We start from the raw sequence: 22,406 nt of genomic DNA on the forward strand, positions 1-22,406 counted from the left end.
GCTCCTATGTTGGGTGCATATATATTTATAATTGTAATATCTTCTTCTTGGATTGATCCCTTGATCATTATGTAGTGTCCTTCCTTGTCTCTTGTAACATTCTTTATTTTAAAGTCTATTTTACCTGATATGAGTATTGTTATTCCAGCTTTCTTTTTTTTTTTTTTGCGGTACGTGGGCCTCTCACTGCTGTGGCCTCTCTTGTCGTGGAGCACAGGCTCTGGATGCGCAGGCCCAGCGGCCATGGCTCACGGGCCCAGTCGCTCCGTATCACGTGAGATCTTCCCGGACCAGGGCACGAACCCGTGTCCCCTGCATCAGCAGGCAGACTCTCAACCACTGCACCACCAGGGAAGCCCCCCCAGCTTTCTTTTGATTTACATTTGCATGGAGTATCTTTTTCCATCCCCTCACTTTCAGTCTGTATGTGTCCCTAGGTCTGAAGTGGGTCTCTTGTAGATAGCATATATATGGGTCTTTTTTTTTATCCTTTCAGCGAGCCTGTGTCTTTTGGTTGGAGCATTTAATCCATTCACGTTTAAGGTAATTATCGATATGTATGTTCCTATTACCATTTTCTGAATTGTTATGGGTTTGTTTTTTAGGTCCTTTTCTTCTCTTGTGTTTCCCATTTAGAGAAGTTCCTTTAGCATTTGTTGTAGAGCTGGTTTGGTGGTGCTGAATTCTCTTTGCTTTAGCTTGTTTGTAAAGCTTTTGATTTCTCTGTCCAATCTGAATGAAATCCTTGCTGGGTAGAGTAATCTTGGTTGTAGGTCCTTCCCTTTCATCACTTTAAATATATCATGCCATTCCCTTCTGGCTTGCAGAGTTTCTGCTGGGAAATCAGCTGTTAACCTTATGGGAGTTCCCTTGTATGTTACTTGTCATTTTTCTCTTGTTGCTTTTAATAATTTTCCTTTGTCTTTAATTTTTGTCAATTTGATTACTATGGGTCTTGGCATGTTTCTCCTTGGGTTTATCCTTCCTGGGGCTCTCTGTGCTTCCTGCACTTGGGTGGCTATTTCCTTTCTCATATTAGGGAAGTTTTTGACTACAGTCTATTCAAATATTTTCTTGGGTCCTTCCTCTGTCTCTTCTCTTTCTGGGGTGCCTATATTGTGCATATTGCTGTGTTTAATGTTGTCCCAGAAGTCTCTCAGGCTGTCTTCATTTCTTTTTATTCTTTTTTCTTTATTCTGTTCTGTGGCCATGAATTCCATCATTCTGTCTTCCAGGTAACTTATCCTTTCTTCTGCCTCAGTTATTCTGCTCTTGATTCCTTCTACTCTGTTTTTCATTTCAGTTATTGTATTGTTAACCTCTGTTTTTTTGTTCTTTAATTCTTCTAGGTGTTTGTTCTTTAATTCTTCTAGGTTTTAGTTAAAATTTTTGCATTTTCTTGATCTTTGCCTCCATTCTTTTTTTTAGATTCTGGATCATCTTCACCATCATTATTGTGAATTCTTTTTCTGGAAGGTTGCCTATCTCCACTTCATTTAGTTGTTTTTCTGGGGTTTTATCTTGTTCTTTCATCTGGTACATAGTCCTCTGCCTTTTCATTTTGTCTGTCTTTCTGTGAATGTGGTTTGCATTCAACAGACTGCAGAATTGTAGTTCTTCTTGCTTCTGCCCTCTATAGTATCAATTCTTTCTTCACTAGAATAACACGTTTTCAGTGACTTTGGACTTCTCTGAGATAACATGAGGTCTAGGCTGCAGAGATAACTTGATGGTATGAAGTACCTAATGTAATGTAATTATATGTCTTGATTGCTTCCTATATACTGTGTTTCCCACTTAATCATCATTATAATCTTGTAAGGAATGAGCTGGAAACCCCACTTTCCAGATAAGAAAATTGATGTTTAGACAGATGTTCAAATACTTACTTTAGTTTTTAAAAAAATTAATATAAACAAGTAGATCTCTTCTCAGCCACATGACTATCTGCTCTCAAGTTTCTTTCCAGATTATCTACTCTCTGCAATTATTACACAGTGCTTTACTCTAAATATTCTATATTGTATCCCATGTTCAAGGTATCAATATTTTGTGTTCTTGTAACCCATGCATATTGGTTTCCTTAGGGTTGCTGTAAGAAAGTGCCATATACTGGGTGACTTAAGAGAATGGAAATTTATTATCTTACAATTCTGGAGAAGTTCAAAATCTAGGTATATGTGGGGCCATGCTCCACTAAGACACTTAGTAGACTCCTTCCTTGCCTGTTTTTGGTGGCTGTTGGTGGCTGTCAGTCTGCTGCTTGGCTTGCAACTGCAGCCTTTGTCATCACATGGCATTTTCCCAGTGTGTCTGTGTTTTCACATGGTATTCTCCTTACTGTGTCTCTCCTCCTCGTATAAGGACAGCAGTCATATCAGAATAAGGCCCTACCCTACTCTAGTATGACCTCATCTGAACTAATTACGTGGGTTACAACTCTAGTTTCAAATAAGGTAATATCCTGAAGACCTGGGGGTTAGAATTTCAACATACCTTTGTTGGGGGGACACAATTCAACCCATAACACCATGTGTACTATATTTGGAAAAACAGAATTATTTTTATGAATTGTGTTTTCTTTGTTTTGTTTTTTTGCAGTATGCGGGCCTCTCACTGTTGTGGCCTCTCCCGTTGCGGAGCACAGGCTCCGGATGCGCAGGCTCAGCGGCCATGGCTCACGGGCCCAGCCACTCCACGGCATGTGGGATCTTCCCAGACTGGGGCACAAACCTGTGTCCCCTGCATCGGCAGGCAGACTCTCAACCACTGCACCACCAGGGAAGCCCTATGAATTGTGTTTTTTTGGCATTATGTTCTCAACTTTGTATCAAAGAACTAATGATTATATGAAAACAATTATTGTGCTTTTTATAAATGAGCTGTTTTCTAAGTTTGTCCCAAGAAAAACTAGTTTTTCAAGATGCTCTAAGAAAAGTGGAGTGCATGATCAAATAATGGTGAGATTAACTGAATGTTAGTCTACATTTTATGTACGCTTCTTGGAGACCTAGTACTCCTTAAGATATTAAAGTCATTCAGAAGTCCTGTGTGAAATATATTGAACCTAACCTTAAGTTCCCCAAATGTCTTAGATGTAGGAAACTCTTAATTATGTTAACACAGTACTTTGTACAACTGTTTTGGAAAATGACAAATCAGAGAATCACAACATATATACTATTGTCCCTTTTCATTAGGAATATGGAAAGATTAATTTACGTTCTTATGCTTCAGTTTTCTCGACTGTAAAATAAGAATAATAATTACAGTTATAGCATAAAAATGATTGATACTATTAAGTAAGATAAAACAGGCAAAGAGTATGACCCAGTATTGGACCATAAAAAGCATTCAATGCATGTTTATCATTAATGTGATTTAGTCTTATATTTAGTCAATATTTGTCACTAGGCATTAATCCAGAGTGATGTTGAGATCCATCAAACAAGAGGACCATACTCATTAGCTTGAACACAATTTCTATATAATTCACAGAATAAAGAGAACATACTTTTTATTCTCAGAGTATTTAAGTATTTTAGCTTTTTACAGCAATATCTCAAGAAAAAATATTATATTAGAATCTATATAATATGTATAATAATGGAGGAAATCATGCAGTATATTTTAGGGAGAGTTTTTTGGAGGATGAGTAAAATTAAGAAGGTTCTTCATTCAGAATACTAGTCACTGTACTGTTAAGAAGTTAAGTGAAAGGCTTCCTTGGTGGCGCAGTGGTTGAGAGTCTGCCTGCCGATGCAGGGGACATGGGTTCATGCCCCGGTCTGGGAGGATCCCACATGCCATGGAGCGGTTGGGCCTGTGAGCCATGGCCGCTGAGCCTGAGCGTCCCGAGCCTGTGCTCCGCAGCGGGAGAGGCCACAACAGAGAGAGGCCCGCGTACCAGAAAAAAAAAAAAAAAAAAAAAGTTAAGCCCTTGGAGCAATTGAAAAATATAAGGCTGAGAGAACTTGTAATAAAAGCCTCAGAATGCTGTGCTTTGGATTTTTGTGTGTTTTCTCCTTTTGTCCTTTATGTCAGGTATTTAGTTGCCAATTTCTTTTTTTCTGTTTCCTAGGTGCTCTATTCTATCGCTTATTTCAACCCTTGCTCTTTTAAAATACACTATAAACTGGAAAGCTGATAATGCGAGTCATTCAATTCTTTCCAAAATAATAAAGATGGCTGAAAGCTTTTTTTTTCTTCTGCAGATTTTTGAGTATATTTTTCTACATGGTTGAAATTGCTAGCTTCATAATCTCTACCAAGTTGGTAAAATGTTACTGAATTATGTCCCTTAAAATGATTATTTTTGTGTAAGCTAAAGATAAGCACCCAGCTACCACTTCACTATTATTTCTTAGTTTCTGAATGTCCCTCCTCTTACCCCATCAGTTCCTTATAATCTCTCCGCTCGCTACCACCATGCTTCTTACAGCTAGACCACTTGAGTCACCAGCTTGTCCTCCTGCCCCTTAGAGGATATGGACTGCTCTGCCAGTACAACTTGATATTGTATGACAGTTCTTTCTTGGAAGAGTTGCAGATTTTGCTTGGGGTCTCCCTTGGATATTTAAAAATGTCACTTTCTTCTTTGTCAGTCATTTCACTCAGAAGAATCATAATTCTAAAAGGATGGTTAGAAATTTTCCATTCAGGTCTTTCTAAATTCAAAAATCTTCACACTCATTTCTTAACCATTAATTATATTAAATTTTGTCTGGCTGTTTGTGGATATGTCATTTGAGGGAATTATTATTTATTTATTTATTTGTTAATAAAGAATTCTAGTTAAATGAAGGCCATACACCAGGTATATATTATCAATTTTCAAAGGGCTCATAGAACAATAATGTATGGTAGTAATAAGAGTTTGCTACAGATATTTCTTTTTTGTTTAATAAATGTTTAGGCATCATTTGGTGAGTCAAGGTCATAATTTTAACAACACTTTACTATTATATTTAGAAATATGGATTAGTATTTAATAATCTGCCAAGTAAAATCATTTGTCCTTGCTAGTACTTTACATACACTGTTTCATTTAATCTTTCATTGGCCATAGGAATTTGGCTTTATTATCTCATATATTGCATATAATGAAGCCAAGGTTCAAGGGTTTAACTTGTTCTTCCCAGTAGATAGATGACAGGGCTGGGATTTCATCTCACAGTCACCTGAAGCCTCAGAGTAAATGTTTCCTACTCTACCATACTGCTTCTAATGACACAGGGTAAAGAAAAATCAGAGAAGAGGTGAGACCAGATTAACTCTTGAAGTATGAGAATTTGGTAGGCAGTGTGAGAAAGTAGGTAACAGACTAGAAAGCTTAAAATTGTTAGAGTAGGTGGTAAATAATTATTGAAGGATTTGATCCACGGTGATGGAATGTCATGGTGAAAATAGTGAATTAAAAAAAAATTGATGTGATGTCTATGTCAGGGTAACTAGAAAGAGGTAGTGTTTGAACATTAAAATGAATTTGGAGTTTATTGTAGTAGTTGAGATGAGAATGATGAAAACCTTGCCTAAGTTAATAAAAGAGGAGATTTTGGAAGGCAGTGTCTTTAGAACTTATTTGGGGATGAAAGAGATGAAAGAGAAAATGAAGATGCTGAAATTTGTATTTTAAGTAATTGAAAGGATTTTGATAACATTGATTGAAGTAAGGAAACAATGTAAAGCAGTACTTTGCTGAGGAAGAAAAAGTAATGTATTTAGAGAATTGTGGGTTGATGGTTGGACAATACAATGGAATCTCTAGTGGATTATTAGATGGAACTGAACTCAAGTGTTGGCTGAGGATTAAGAAGACAAATTTGATAGTCTTCTATATGCATTTAACATCCAAGATTTGTGTTCTCATATTTATTTAGTTGTTATGCTTAATTCAAACATTTAAATACCCAACTTGAGCTCTTAAAATTAACCTGAGAACAGAAACATTTGTAAATACAATATGTAAATTTGAAGATAAAAATAATGTGACAAGAAGCACAGATGGGATGCACTTGAATCACTTGAATTTTTTTCAAAAATTTTACTTCAACTTTTTTTCTTTTTGGTCAAATCTGTCATTGCCATAGATATTTATTCTCCTAAATCCTTTTCTTACATTTGATATTTTATAGATCATGTTTGAGTTAAGTAAAGAGAAGAGCCATATCTTTCAGTGTATAAAATTATGCTTTGAAGTTAACTATCCAGACTATATTTTGCTCTTGAAAGCTATCCAGTATATCCTTTGCATGCTATGCTGACTACCAAATATTTGTCCATTTTCTCTCTTAATCTCAGAACTGATATCCACTGTATTTTCACCTCCTCATCCTTGGATGCTATCCCAGTGTGGGGAGAGGAAGAGGGTATCCAGAATATAATGAAGAAAGCAGAAATGTCTCAATCTAGATGAGATGTATTATATTTTTCTATTGACTATAACCTTACCAAGAAGTGCAAAATATAAGTTGATCTCAAAGAAAGCAGGGCTGTCAAAATATCATGCCAATCTTCTAGCGTAGCCACCCATCTCTTCTACTCTGGTTTAGTTCCCTCTAAAACTTGTGCGCAGAATGGCTCAGAGCATAAAGATGTGCTTTGGAATGAGAAGAACTGTACTATTGGTTGTTCTCTGGAGGAAACTGGGCAAGCTCTTCAAAATAGTCATAACTAGGTGCAGCGGCCGAGTCAGGAGTGGCTGCAGAGAAAGAGTTTGGTGCGATGTCTCACACCATTTTGCTGGTAACAGCCTACCAAGAGGCCGGAAGGCAGAACTTATGCTGACTATGAATCTGTGAATGAATGCATGGAAGGTGTTTGTAAAATGTATGAAGAACATCTGAAGAGAATGAATCCCAACAGCCCCTCTATCACATATGATGTCAGTCAGTTGTTTGATTCTATTGATGACCCAGCAGACCTCAGCTGCCATGTTTACTGAGCTGATACCCAGACAAACCAGCCTTATGGCAAAGACTGGATTAAAGAGAAGATCCAGGTGCTCCTTTGTCGACAGGCACAACAGGCCAGGAAAGAGTTGAGTTGGGAAGCATTAGGGGGACGGGGTGGGCTTGGAACACAGCTGTGTACAGTGTGCTGTAGTGGAAGTTTTGTATTATAGTAATCCTGTTTCCATTTTGGTGCACTCTAGCCAGGATTGAATGTATTAGATGAAATGTGAGGATCTTGTTCAGTCTGAAACCCCCTTTCCCCCCCGCCCCCTCCTTTTTTTTTTTTTACTTAAACATTTTTATGATGATTTAGATGGGAGTTGGTTTCTGTCAGTTAATGTTGGTTCCAATCCTTCAAACTGTTCCTATCTGCTTTATAACTTCACTGTACTAACCGTTCTTCACATTGGGGTGGGGGGTGGTGATGCGGTTTAGTTATGTCCTCAAGACAGAGTCTTAGTGAAAAACAAATAAATGTTCTTTAGCTAAAAAAAAATACTCATAACTAGAGAGATGATTGGTTAATTCATCCCCAAGTTAACATTGACCACCATTAAGAAACTTTTTGGGTTTTAGCTTGGGTTAAGAGAAGAATGGATAATACTTTTTTTCTTGCTATGTGGGGCTATTTGAGTAGAGTTCCAGAGGACGAAACAAGAAAATTAGAAGAGTGACACAAATTATGACCATGCCCTATTCTACTCTTGCTTGATTTTAACGACCTGGCTAATCAGATCTTTTACCCTTAATAGGAGCACATTTTGCAATTATTTTTTGACCTAAGACCGTGCATGAGTGTTTTAAATCCTTTTTCTGCTATTGTTTTGGTTGGAACAAAAGCTGGTAAATATCATTAATTTTAGATCCTAGAATGTAGAAATCCAGACCTAAATTAAGAAGCTCATGAAATTTAAATTTTGAAAAATAAAATTGCAGTTATTTACTTTGAACTGTACTTTCTTTAGGCTTTCAAAGCAGCTTTGTCCTAAACAACCCAAAATATTTTACTTCAAACCTTGCCACATGAAGGTGAACTGTGATTATTATGAAACAAGAGAGGCATTTAGCACCTGAAATCTGACCTAAATTCTTCTTACTTGTTTAAAGTGAGATTGCTTGACAAGCTTCATTACTTTTATGTGACTTCAAACATGAAATTAAACATAAAATGATAGAATCTTGAATGAATGTGAGTTAGGAGATTTCTTGAAATGCAAAATATGAGAATTTTATGAATCAACTTCCCAATTTCTCTCTCTCACTACTGCCCTGCTTGTCTGTCAAACAGGCCAGCTCTTGAGGTCGTTCAGTCTATTTCCTCTTCTGGATTCTATCTCCTTAGACCTAAGGCAAAACTTAGATCATACTCAAGGGCATGCTGATGATCCAGGAGAAACTCTATACAGGTTTACACAATTAGTACCTCATTAAAGAATGATGTATAGACTATAATATAGAAATGTAAAATGTCATACGTTTGTCCTCTTGGTAAGGGCAGGCTCGTGTAGATACTGCTGGTGTCACTAGGCAACATTTCCTTCATTGGTATTTAAATGTTTTTCTACTTATGACTTTTATATAGAGAGGTAGGAACAAGACATGAAATATAATAACACGCAAGGAATTTAATGTCTGGATTTAAGGACAATTGTATATTAGGAAAAATGTTATTTATGGCCTTCTAGGAAACAATTTCAATATATGACATTTCAGAGATGACCATTTCTTTGCAAAATGCAGATATCTTGTATTGAAATGGAAACTACACATTTTTCAACATCAATAAAATGATTTCTATTTTAGAGATTAATCAATTGAACCTATAAAGATATTGAATCTATGAGATGGGAATGGATCCTCCTTTTTGTAACAACCGAATCCAGTGCAATATGGAGGGCAAGCAGCTCTCTTGAAGGAATACAAAGCAAATTATGAATAAAAAACTCAGTACAAAAGTGAATGTATCTTTCACATGAGAAAATAAATTGCAACAAATTGCACATTTAAAAAAGATGACAAATGTTGAAAACATCCCAAAATCCGAAGTGAGAGAGTGACATGAACATTGGTGGTTACACTACCAAATGTAAAATAGATAGCTAGTGGGAACCAGCTGCATAGCACAGGGAGATCAGCTTGGTGCTTTGTGACCACCTAGAGGGGTGGGATAGGGAGGGTGGAAGGGAGACGCAAGAGGGAGGAGATATGGGGATGTATGTATATGTATAGCTGATTCACTTTGTTATAAAGCAGAAACTAACACACCATTGTAAAGTAATTATACTCCAATAAAGATGTTAAAAAATTGTTAATTGTTTACAAAAGTCACTTTTTAATTACATTTTATGGCTGCATACTCTTAGTGTCTGTTATGGGCTGAATTGTGTTCCCCCAAAATTTGTGTGTTGAGACCCTCACCCCTACTTATCTCAGAATGAAGATAGGGCCTTCGAGGCCTGTAGGGTGGACCCTAATCCAATCTGATTGGTATCCTTTGAAGAAGAGGAGATTAGGACACACAAAGGGGCACCAGGAATGTGTGCTCACAGAGAAAGGACCATGTGAAGACTCAGTCACAAGGTTGCCATCTGCAAGGCAAGGAGGGAGACCCAAGGAAACACCAAACCTGCTGGCACCTTGATTTTGGACTTCCAGCCTCTAGAACCACAAGAAAATAAATTTCTTTTGTTTAATCCACCCAGTCTGTGATATTTACTGTAGCAGCCCTAGCAAACTAATAGAATGCCTCCACCTTCTACCTACTAAAAGGGTTTTGTAATATTTTCTATAGGAAAAATGAGAGAAAATTCCGCTTTTCCTCTTGTATGACTGAAATTGAAATACACTTTTTTATCATTGAGATGCATAAACCATGTGACTTTACACACAGATGTACTCACATTATGATCAGCAAACAGAGTAATTCTGATAAATTCTATTTTGCTCAACTCGAAACCTGCCAAAATACGCTTTTATGCTTACATATGCTCATTGTTGAGTATCTTGACAAGAGATACCTTCCGTTTTAACTGTGTTGATAAATTTTCCATTTTCATTTTTACATTAAAATGTTCGATAAGTGAAAGAATTTCTCACAGATTAGCTTCTGGCTCCATTCATTGACAATCTTGTTTCTCCTTCACTGACCACATACTTTTAATAGTGGGTGGCAAAGGACACAATTATATCATGATATAATCTTCAGTCTATGCCTTTGTGTTTCAAAGCTGAGTAAGTTGTGCTGGTGGACAGTAGAAGTGTTCTTAGAAGCCATTTGTACTCTGGAATGGGTAATATAATGGAAGCTATTTAAAATTTCAGCATATCAGACAGCATGCATTCCTAATTCAAATTCCCCTTAGCCAGATTCCTGAAGTGCTCACAAACACTTCAGTGTGACAGAAATCAACATAGGAAAAGACAGCAATTAGAATCAATTGCAGTTAAGATATCTTTTGCAAATTTTATGAAGATCTAAGTGTAAATCCATTGCTAGGGTTCCTCCTGGGGCCTGGGAGGGATCCTTGAAGCTTAAGCGTTAGTAGCTTCTGGGTAAGCTGGCTTCTGTGACTCAAGAGTTTTGCTTAAATTCACACAGCGGTTAATGGTGGCACTATTGAGGTCTCTTTCTCTATGTAGTTTTATTTTTCTTTTCTAAAGCATGGATTTATGCATTTTTATTCTTTCTTATATATTTAAATGTCATATGGCAATTTCAATTAAATAGTAATTAAATACTGATATTCTGTTAAGGATTCTAATGCCAAGAGGAAGTAGAGTCTTGGAATATTTGCATTAATAGATTATTGTTTATATTCATTACTCTGTTGAGCTAAGGGCTGTACATAAAAGAGAAAATATGCATTTGAGGTTGACAGAGATAAATTCAGAGATACTAAAATGAAAAAGCAGATAGCAGCATGACTAAAATCTAAGAAGTTAAAAATGTAACTCCCTGAATTAGCCTTTATTTTGTTGTTGTTCTCTGGTTAAATCTTTCTTACTGTATATTCAAGTGCCAGGTGTACTTTACCTTTGTAAATTCAATTTTTGACCTAGAAAATAGATTTTCATTCAAAAATTTAGGATTTTTTTTTAATTTGAGAGCTTGATATAACTAAGGGAATCTTTGTTGGGTTACCTTATGCTTCATCATATATTTCAGTTTGTGGAAATTCATGGTCCTTTGTGTAAAATGATTTTGGGAGAGCTATGCTGCTCCTGGCAGTGTAAAAAACAGATTCATTTATTCAATACCATAATAATGTTGTAGCTTCTGGAGGGAGCAGTGTAGGTATTTTGAGGCTTAGGGAGAATATTAAGGAAATGGCAATAAGAGGGGATGCCTAAATAGAGTAGTAACTAATGCCATTAGTTAAGATTTAGTGTGTACTGTGTCCTGTGTTAAATGTTTTACATGTCTTAACTCATTTACTCCTTAACATAACTGCAACATAAGCAATATTTCCTTCTCATTTGATAGATGAGGAGATCAAGGCTCAGAGAGGTAAAGTAACTTGCACAAACGTGGCTTATACCCACAGGATTCTGACTTGAAAGCCCAAATACCTAACCTTTGGCCTGTACTGCCCCACTTTCTTTGGCAGTGAGTCAGTGACAGCTATAAGAAGATGCACACAAGAGGAACACACTGAAAAAAACAGGGATGAAAACTTCAGTCATTTCAGAGAGTTCTAAAGGATTCTTGCTTCTGATATGGTGATTAGAGGAAAAGTACTGAATGTGTGAATTGTAAAGTCTTGTTTGAAAGCACTTAGCACCGTAAGTCTGCAGCATTTATTTATCATACCAAACTGCATCTTAAGAAACTCATGATCAAAACAAAATCATGAAATTTATCCATATTGAACTGAAACAAAATAGCTGTATAGTGAATTCCCATGAGATTGATTGAGCTTGCAGAATTGAAGGTACTAAAAGAGCTGCTTTTTAAATCTTGTTTTTGAAGTATAGTTGATATACAATATTATTTTAGCTTCAGGTGTACAGCATAGAGATTCTGTATTTTTATATATTATACTCCATATAAAGTCATTACAGAACAATGGCTATAATTCCCTGTGCTGTACAAGGATAAAAATATTCCTTGTTTTTTATCTATTTTATGCATAGTAGTTTCTTTCTCCTGATCCCCTACTCCTATTTTGCCCCTTCTTCTTCCGTCTCCCCTCTGGTAAGCACTAGTTTGTTATCTATATCTGTGAGTCTGTTTCTGTTTTGCTATGTACATTCATGGGCTTTATTTTTCAGATTCCACATATAAGTGATATATAGTATTTATCTTTCTCTGACTTATTTCACTAAGCATAATATTCTCAAGGTCCATCCACATTGCTGCAAATGGCAGAATTTCATTCTTTTTTACGGCTAATATTCCACTGCATATATATATACCACATCTTTTTTATCCATTTGTCTGATGGGTTGCTTCCATGTCTTGGCTATTGTACTTGGCTATAGTGCTGCTATGGACATTGGGGTACATGTATATTTTTGAATTAGTGTTTTTGTTCTTTCTGGATATATACCCAGCAGTGGAATTGCTGGATCATATGGTAGTTCTATTTTTAATTTTTTGAGGGACCTCCATACTGTTTTCCGCAGTGGCTGCACTAATTTACAATCCCACCAACAGTGCACTAGGGTTCTCTTTTCTCTACATATTCACCAACATTTGTTATTTGTGGACTTTTTGGTGAGCCGTTTTGACAGGTGTGAGGTGATATCTTATTGTGGTTTTGATTTGCATTTCTCTAATAATTAGCAAGGTGAGCATTTTCTCATGTGCCTGTTAGCCATCTGTTTGTCTTCTTTGGAAAAATGTCTATTTAGGTCTCTGTCAAATTTTTAATCAGTTTATTTGTTTTTTATTGTTGAGTTGTATGAGCTGTTTATATATTTTGGATAGTAAATATTATACTATTATATATTTGGATAGTAAATAGATCACTTGCAAATATTTTCCATAGGTTGTCCTTTCATTTTGTCAATGGTTTCCTTTGCTGTGCAAAAGCTTTTAAGTTTAATTAGGTCCCATTTGTTTATTTTTACTTTTATTTCTTCTGTCCTAGGAGACAGATCCAAAAAAAATTCCTGTGATTTATATCAAAGAGTGTTCTGTGCATGTTCTCTTCTAAGAGTTTTATGGTTTCAGGTATTATATTTAGGTCTTTAAACAATTTTGAGTTTATTTTTGTACATGGTGTGAGGAAATGCTCTAATCTCATTCTTTTGCGTTCTCTGTCTTTTATCCATTATATATTCTTGCCTCGTTTGTCATAGATTAATTGACCATCAGTGTGTGGGTTTATTTCCAGGCTTTCTAGCCTGTTCCTTTCATCTCTGTGTATGTTTTTGTGGCAGTACCATTCTGTTTTATTACTGTAGCTTTGTAGTAGAGTCTACAGTCAGGGAGCTTGGTACCTCCAGCATTGTTTTTCCTCAAGATTGCTTTGGCAATTTGGGGTTTTTTATGATTCCATATAAATTTTAGGATTGTCCTTGTTCTGTGGAAAATGTCATGGGTGTTTTGATAGGGATTGCATTAAATATATAGACTGCTTTGGGTAGTATGAACATTTTAACGTTAATTATTCCAATCTAAGAACATGGGATATCTTCCCTTTCTTTTTATCATCTTAAATACCTTTCATCAGTGTTTTACAGCTTTCAGAGAATAGGTCTTTCACCTCCTTGGTTAAGTTTATTCCCAAGTATTTTTTTGGATACAATTTTAAATAAGAATTATTTTTTTACTTTTGCTTTCTTATATTTCATTTTTAGTGTATAGATATTCAAGAGATTTCTATATATTAATGTTGTATCCTGCTGCCCTGTTGAAATCATTTAATAGTTCTAATAGTTTTGTGTGGAGACTTTAGGGTTCTCTATATAGAGTATCATGTCATCTACAGATAGTGACTGTTTTAATTTTTCCTTTCCAAATTCGATACATTATTTTCTTTTTCTTGTCTGATTACTGTGGCTAGGACTTCCAATACTATTATATATTAAAAAGAAGTAGAGAGAGGAGCAGGCATCCTTGTCTTGTTCCTGATTTTAGAGGAAAGGCTTTCAGCTTTCACCATTGAGTATGATGTTAGCTGTGGGTATGTCATAAATGGCTTGATTATTTTACAGTGTGTTCCTCTCATGCCAACTTTGATGAGAGTTTTTATCATAAATGGATATTGAATTTTTTCCATTGCTTTTCCTGCATCTATTGGTATGATCATGTGATTTTTATCTTTTTTGTTGTTGCTTATGTGGTGTATCACACTGATTGATTTGCAAATCATCCTTGTGTCCCTGGAATAAATCCCACTTGATCATAGTATATTATCCTTCTCATATACTGTTGAGTTCAGTTTGCTAATATTTTGTTGAGAATTTTTACAACTATATTTATCAAGATATTGGCCTGAAATTTTCTTTTTTTGTGGTGTCTTTGTCTGGTTTTGGCATCAGGGTAATGGTGGCCTTGTAAAATGAATTTGGGAGTGTTCTGTCCACTTCAGTGTTTTGGAAATATTTTGAGAAGGATACGTATTTTTTCTTCTTTATATTTTTGGTAGAATTTCTATGTGAAACTGACTGGTCCTGCACTTTTGTTTGCTGGAAGTTTTTTTTATTATAAATTCAATTTTACTTCTAGTGATCAGTCTGTTCAAATTGTCTGTTTCTTCCTGATTCAGTCTTGGCATGTTGTATGTTTCTATAAATTTGTCCATTTCTTCTAGATTGTCCAATTTGTTCACATATAACTGTCTCTAGTATTCCTTCTTATTAATTTTTATATCTCTCTTGCATCAGTTGTTGTTTCTCTTTTTTCATTTATTTTTTTTAGTGGGTCCTCTAATTTTTCTTCATTATAAACCTAGCTGAAGGTTTTGTATATCTTTTCAAAAAACCAGCTCTTGGTTTCACTGATTTTTTTTTTTTTTTGGTCTGTATTCTTTTAGCTGGTAGCTTAGGTTGGTTTTTTTTGAGATTTTTATTGTTTCTTTTTTTTTTTTTTTTTTTTTTTTTTTTTTTTTTTTGGTACTTGGGCCTTTCACTGCTGTGGCCTCTCCCATTGTGTAACACAGGTTCCGGATGTGCAGGCTCAGTGACCATGGCTCACGGGCCCAGCCGCTCTGCGGCATGTGAGATCTTCCCAGACCGGGGCATGAACCCGTGTACCCTGCATAGGCAGGCGGACTCTCAACCACTGCACCACCAGGGAAGCCCTTTTTATTGTTGCTTGAGGAAGGTCTATGTCACTTTAAACTTCCTTCTTAGAACTGCTTTTGCTGCATCCCATAGATTTTGGTGTGTTGTGTTGCCATTTTCATCTATCTCAAGGTATTTTCTGATTTCCTCTTTGACTTCTTTATTGACCCATTGGTTTTTAAGTAGCATGTTTAGTCTCTATGTGTTTGTGCTTCTCCCACTTTTCTTTCTGTAATTGATTTGTAGTTTCATACCTTTGTGGTTGAAAAAAATGCTTGTCATGATTTCTGTCCTCTTAAATTTGTTGAGACTTGTTTTGTGCCCTAGCATGTGATCTGTCCTGGAGAATGTTCTATGTGCACCTGAAAATAATGTGGATTCAGCTGTTTTTGGATGGAATGTCCTCTAGATCTCTTTTAAGTCCTACTGGTCTATTTTGTCATTTAAGATACTGTTGCCTTATTGATTTTGTGTCTGGATGATCTGCCCATTGATGTCAGTGATGCATTAAAGCCCCATACTGTTATTGTGTTATTGTCAGTTTCTCCCTTTATGTCTGTTAATATTTGCTTTCTATATTTAGGTGCTCCTGTATTGGGTGCATATATGTTAATGAGTATAATGTCCTCTTCTTGTACTGTTTCCTTTACATTATGTAATGCCCTTCTTTGTCTTTGTTATAACCTTTGTTTTAAAGTCTTTTTTTCTTTTTTGTCTGATGTGAGTATTGCTACCCCCGCTTTCTTGGTATTCCCATTTGCATGAAATATCTTTTTCCATCCTCTAACTTTCAATCTGTGTGTATCTTTAGCTCTGAAGTGAGTCTTTTGTAGGCAGCAAATAGATGGTTCTTATTTTTTTAACCAATCAGCCACTCTGTGTCTTTTGATCAGAGCATTTAGCTTATTAGCATTTAAAGTAATTATTGATAGGTAGGTACTTATTTCCATTTTATTAATTGTTTTCCAGTTGTTTTTGTAGTTATTCTCTGTTCATTTCTTCTTTTTCTTTCTTTGTGTTTTGATGATTTTCTTTAGTAGTATGCTTGTGTTCCTTTCTTTTTAGTTTTTGTGTATCTATTGTAGATTTTTTATATGTCATTACCATGGAGTTCATATATGTTGACCTATAACTATATCTTCTTGTTTTAAACTGGTAGTCATTTAAGTTCAAATACAGTCTAAAAGCTCTATATTTATTGCTCTTCTCCCCCACTTTTTGTGTTTTTGACATCCTATTTTACATATACATGTTTATCCCTTAAGTGTTTATTGTGATTATAGTTGCTTTTATAATTTTTGTCTTTTAATCTTTGTTCTAGCTTATTTAAGTGTTTGATCCTTAGCCCTTACAGTATATTTGCATTTTCTAGTGGGATTTTACCTTTCTTGTAGATGCTTACTTCTTTTCCACTTAGAGAATACCTTTTAACATTTCTTTTAGGGGTGGTTTAGTATTGGTGAACTCTTTTGGTTTTTGCTTGTTTGAGAAGTTCTTTATCTATCCTTTGAATCTAAGTGATAGTCTTGTTGGGTAGAATACCTTAGGTTGCATATTTTTCCCTTTCAGCCCTTTGAATATATCTTTCCATCCCTTCTGGCCTGCAAAGTTTCTGCATAAAAATCAGCTGATAGCTTTATGGAGGTTCTCTCATACATGACTCTGTTTTTCTTTTGCTGCCTTTAGAATTCTCTCTTTATCTTTAAATTTTGCTATTTTAATTATGATATGTCTTGGTGTGGGTCTGTTTGGGTTCATCTTGTTTGGGACACTCTGTGCTTCCTGTACGTGGATATCTGTTTCCTTCTTTAGGTTTTGGAAGTTTTCAGCCACAATTTTATCAAATACAATTTCAAGCCCCTTATCCCTCTCCTCTCCTTCTGGAACTCCTATCATGCAGATGTTGGTATGCTTGATATTATCCCCCAAATCTCTTAAGTTGTTTTCATTTAAAAAAATTTTTTTCTTTTTGCTCTTCTGATTGAGTGATTTTCATTATTCTATCTTCCAGATCACTTATGTGTTCTTTGGTATCACTTGGTCTGCTATTCATTCCTTCTAGTGTTTTTTTTTTTTTTTTGCGGTACGCGGCCCTCTCACCATTGTGGCCTCTCCCGTTGTGGTGCACAGGCTCCGGATGTGCAGGCTCAGCAGCCATGGCTCACGGGCCCAGCTGCTCTGCGGCATGTGAGATCTTCCCGGACCGGGGCACAAACCCATGTCCCCTGCATCGGCAGGTGGACTCTCAACCACTGCGCCACCAGGGAAGCCCCTCTAGTGTGTTTTTTATGTCAGTTATTGAATCTTCATTTCTGATTGGGTTTCCTTTATATTTTCTTGTCCCTTGTTAAAATTCTCACTGACTGTGTTCATCTATTCTTTTCTTAATTCAGTTAGCATTCTTATTTACTAATGTTTTGAATTTTTTATCTGGTAAATTGTTTATCTCTGTTTCATTATTTTTTCTGGGGTTTTCCCTTGCTCTTTCAGTTGAGACCAGTTCTGCTTTCTCAGTCTGCTTAATGTCTTTATCTCTGTGAATTTCATTGAAACAATTACCTATTGCAGTATTGAAGTGATGTCCTTATGTGCAAGCATTCCTGCATGGACTATGTGTGCTCAGTGCTTTTGGTTGGAGAGCCCAATTTGACATGGAAGCAAGTCACTTCTTTCCTCAGGGTATGCTAACAGTTATCACCTTAGTAGGAAGTGGACTGGAGATGGAGGGGCTAGGGCTGGAGCCAGGTGTGAGGCAGGGCTTCCCCTCTGCTCATTGGTCATCACTGCTCTTTTGGGGGTGGGGTCAGATCCCAAGTTGCTGGGGCAGAGGTCCTGAGGGTTGGGTCTGAGCTGGCTCTGTTCTTTTTAAATGTGTGCTTTCCCCTCCCCTCCACCATGACCCTAGCCCCAGAGGGGAGCAGTGCTTAAGCAAGAAGGGTACATGCAGGCTAAAAGAGGTGCTTTTTGATGTCTGTTTTTTTTTTTTCCTCTTCTCTCCAGTCTGAGCATAGTAACAGCATTCTAGAGAAGATGGAAACTAGGAGACAGGAATATCATGGTTTTTGCCTGACATCACTATCTCACTGAAGCAGTGGGAAAGTAGGTGAAATTCTATACTTCAAACACTAAACATTTGCTATGGGGAGGCAACACAGGCCATTATTTTACAGAGGAATTTTGAAGGAATTTTACAGAGACTTATTATCAGAAATTAAATATGACTGAGCCTGCCTTCTCTTAGTAATAAAATAATGCAGATTTATTTGAACAGAGAAAGGCAATTGAAATGTCAGGTACACAATTCTAAAATGTACTGTCAACAGTAGAGTTGGTATCAATAGTAAATTATTTAGTCTCTAACTAGTGTGAGGTATCCTTTTATCACAGAAAATAATGCGAAATTAAAGAATGATAGAGGGAAATTCAAGGGTGTTTCAGAGGCCAGCTGAAAATGTGATGAGTTGGCTTATCTAAAAAGACTATATTTATTTTCAATACCATCTAGAGTAGATGCTCAGTAACAGATTTATCTCCATTATAGTTGGAGAGAGGTAAAGAGACTCCTAGTTACGTTTGGGCCTTTTTCTTCTGTTGTGTGATTAATGCTATCCAACCTTAATGAGACCCTTACTATGACTTGATTGCTTTTTTTTCATCTTTTGAGGATGGCTTTGACATTTAACAGAGTATGTTCTCCCAATTTTACTTTTTCCTCAAGTCCCCAAGCCATACACTCACTGTTGCTTTATTTGATACCCTTTATCCTGCTGAGGGACCATAACTTATGGATTGTACTAGCTTTTTCTTTTTTTAAAAAAAATTAATTTATTTTTTTTGCGATACGTGGGCCTCTCACTGTTGTGGCCTCTCCCATTGCGGAGCACACGCTCGATGCGCAGGCTCAGCGGCCGTGGCTCATGAGCCCAGCTGCTCCGCGGCATGTGGGATCTTCCCAGGCTGGGGCATGAACCCATGTCCCCTGCATGGGAAGGCAGATTCTCAACCACTGCGCCACCAGGGAAGCCCTGTACTAGCTTTTTCTAATCCAATAAAAATGGCCATTGATCTCTGCTTGACCCTTTGCCTAGGGCAACTCTTTCACCTCTGATTCAGATCCCATCCCCTTCTACCTTCTCTCTTGCTCACATCCTTAGTTTCTCCCTGTTCCACTGGCTCTTTGCCTCTACCTGCATTGAAACCAGAATTTCCACGTTCCAACAATTTTTTTTTCACCATTATTACTTCCATATGAGTGGTCTGTCTTCACTGACTTTTCTCTTATTCCCTTCACTTACAAAATTGAGTTTCCTGAATTCTCTCATTAATCAATTATTTTTTACTCCCCCACAATCTGGCTTCTTCCTTTTCAATATTTTATTGAAACTGTTCTCATCTAATGGACAAATGGAATAACCTCCATGTTGTGCCTGTAATGTTCGGCAGTGTTGATCAGTTCCCCCCAACCTCCCCAGAACTCTCTCCGTCTTTGGCTTCTGTGACATAGTCCTGTCTTGGTTATCTTCATGGTACCCAAACTTGCTCACTCCTTTTCCTTCTCCTCTGTACCAAATGTATGAAGTCATTCCTGAAGGTTTTATTATCAAATCTCTTCTCTAATTTGTTTGTTGATTTAAAATTAAATCCAATCTCCTAACCATAGACCCCAGGAATCTGCCTGTTCTGGTCCTGGCTTAATTTCTGACCTCAACTCATACTTCTCTTCTTTGGCATCAATATACTCCAGTCACTCTGGCCTTTCTTCGGTTCCAAGAACCACACATGCTGTTTCCTCCATGTGTGCTTAGTATTTACTATACCTTGCTCTTCACATGCGTGACTCTTTTTTCAGGTGTAATTTTAAATGACTACCTTATAAAAAATAGGTCTGCTTTCTTGCTGCCCAGTGAAATAAGCTATAAAAAAAATAAGCTTGTACTAGGTGTCCTCTAGAGGTTGTTTTGAATCTTTAATTTGGTGATAGACATAAATGACCTAAGATGATAGAGTTGAAAGGCTGCTATAATGGCCATAGAGCAAAATACCTTCAAATATTCCCTTCATCAACTTTGTGTCCTTGACAGCTAGAATATAGTTGATGCACAGTGGATGCTTAATGAATAAATCAGTTATCATTGTGTGACTTAGGATAAGTCACCTCTCTTTGTACTTCATCTTTCATGTTTGTTCTTCAGTTGTGCTCTTTTATTTCTGGTGAGAAGTGACATAGAGAATCTAATCCTTTCAGGAACAGAAGTAACAAGTGTTAAAGAGGACACATTAACTCATACAACTGGGCACCATTTTCTTGCATGTCTGATTTAAGGGACTGCAATAGTTGACTTTTTAAACTTACTTCCAAGGAATAACTTTTAGGCAATAAGGAAAACAGATAAAAGGCTTTGACCTCTAAAGGCATATAGCTATGTATATTCTAGTTATTTACCTGACATGTTATTTTAAATATTTTCTATGACTGTCTTATAAAATAAAGTAAAATACATTTCTGAGTTTCATTGTGTGAACCCAAGAATAAATATTTCAATTTTCTATCAGTGATTTTCCTACAGGAACAGGCTGTAAAATGAGTTCATCGCATTAAAAAAAATACATCTAAGCAAAAGGAAATTTAGTTTCTGTTTTAAATATAGATTTAACTGTAATTCATTATGCTACAACTGCTTTGTAACCACAAATAAATTAATTCTATGTGTTAGATACCATGACTGCAAAGAATTGTGCTTGAAAAAACAGTTCAACCCCAGTAAAGATGTTAAAAACAATAATAATAAAATTTATATTATTGGAAAAAAAAACAGTTCAAAATTCTTATAATATTTCCCCACATAGTAAAAACATTTGCCAGTGTATTTTAGTTTTAATAAATTAGCAACAATAAATCCTAACTTCTTTTTTTCTAAAGAATGATTTCATTCTTTTTGTAAGAAAAAGATACAAGCTCATTATTAAAAGAATAGATAAGCAATACAGAAACATTTAAGAATAATAATAAAATAGTTATTCAAATGTAACCTCCCAGGGCGTCCCTGGTGGCACAGTGGTTGAGAGTCTGCCTGCCGATCTAGGGGACGCGGGTTCGTGCCCTGGTCTGGGAAGATCCCACATGCCGCGGAGCGGCTGGGCCCGTGAGCCATGGCCGCTGAGCCTGCGCGTCCGGAGCCTGTGCTCCGCAACGGGAGAGGCCACAACAGTGAGAGGCCCATGTACCGGAAAAAAAAAAAAAAAAAAGTAACTTTCCAGAAAATACTATTACCAATGTTATGCAGATGACCCTCTAGTTATCTCTTTTTTCTTTCGTGGTACACGGGCCTCTCACTGTTGTGGCCTCTCCCGTTGCGGAGCACAGGCTCCGGAAGCGCAGGCTCAGCGGCCATGGCTCACTGGCCCAGCCGCCCTGCGGCATGTGGGATCTTCCCGGACCGGGGCACGAACCCATGTCCCCTGCATCGGCAGGCGGACTCTCAACCACTGTGCCACCAGGGAAGCCCTAGTTATCTCTTTATATAAGACTTGAATTAACTTATTTTGAGCCATAACATAAACTCCTATTTACCAACTGAATGTTGTGTTCTGTGTATATATATTTATAGGCATATGTGCAAGTGCATACACACACACACACACACACACACACACACACACAGACACACACACAAACTTTCTATGTACATATATATCAATGTGCATAAATATATGTATATGTATTTTAAATGTATATAAAAATATTAGAGAGATGGGCTTAATATGTGCATATGTGCTACTTATGGGCAAGATACTTACAAATTAATAAAAATAGTTCCACTAATTGGCATGTGATCTATAAAAGGGACTATTGATTTTTAACATTTTTGTGGTTCCCATTTTTATGTAAACTGATTCATTTAGATTTGTTATGCTATCTTTATTTTATTTCCAATTAATAGCAGTTCATAATCTAACAGAACTTAAAAAACTCTGGGTTAAACAAATTAAGGGGTTCTCTTTCATTTGCGAGAAAGAGTCTCGATGGAGGCAGTCTAGAATGTTATAGAGGCCCTATTGTGTCCCCAGAATTCAGACCCCTCTGAGCTTTCTCAAACTCTCTTCTTAGAGTATGGTACTGTTCAAGTTTGCAAATTGTCTGCTGGAGTTCAGCCACCAGGTTTGTATTTCAATCTGTAAGTAAAAGGAAGACGAAGGGCAAAATGGGACACATCAGCTGAA

The 22,406-nt window shown here is 36.6% G+C and overlaps 1 protein-coding gene and 1 pseudogene across 1 annotated transcript in view; both read left to right on the forward strand.

Annotated features, from left to right (window-relative positions):
- The window catches only part of KCTD8 (potassium channel tetramerization domain containing 8), a 253,625-nt gene that overhangs the window by 43,867 nt on the left and 187,352 nt on the right, over positions 1-22,406 (forward strand). The gene's annotated exons all lie outside the window — the stretch shown is intronic.
- Positions 6,724-7,123, forward strand: LOC136123732 (enhancer of rudimentary homolog pseudogene; annotated as a pseudogene).

This window comes from Phocoena phocoena, chromosome 5 (assembly GCF_963924675.1).
Source record: "Phocoena phocoena chromosome 5, mPhoPho1.1, whole genome shotgun sequence".
Lineage (NCBI taxonomy): Eukaryota > Metazoa > Chordata > Mammalia > Artiodactyla > Phocoenidae > Phocoena > Phocoena phocoena.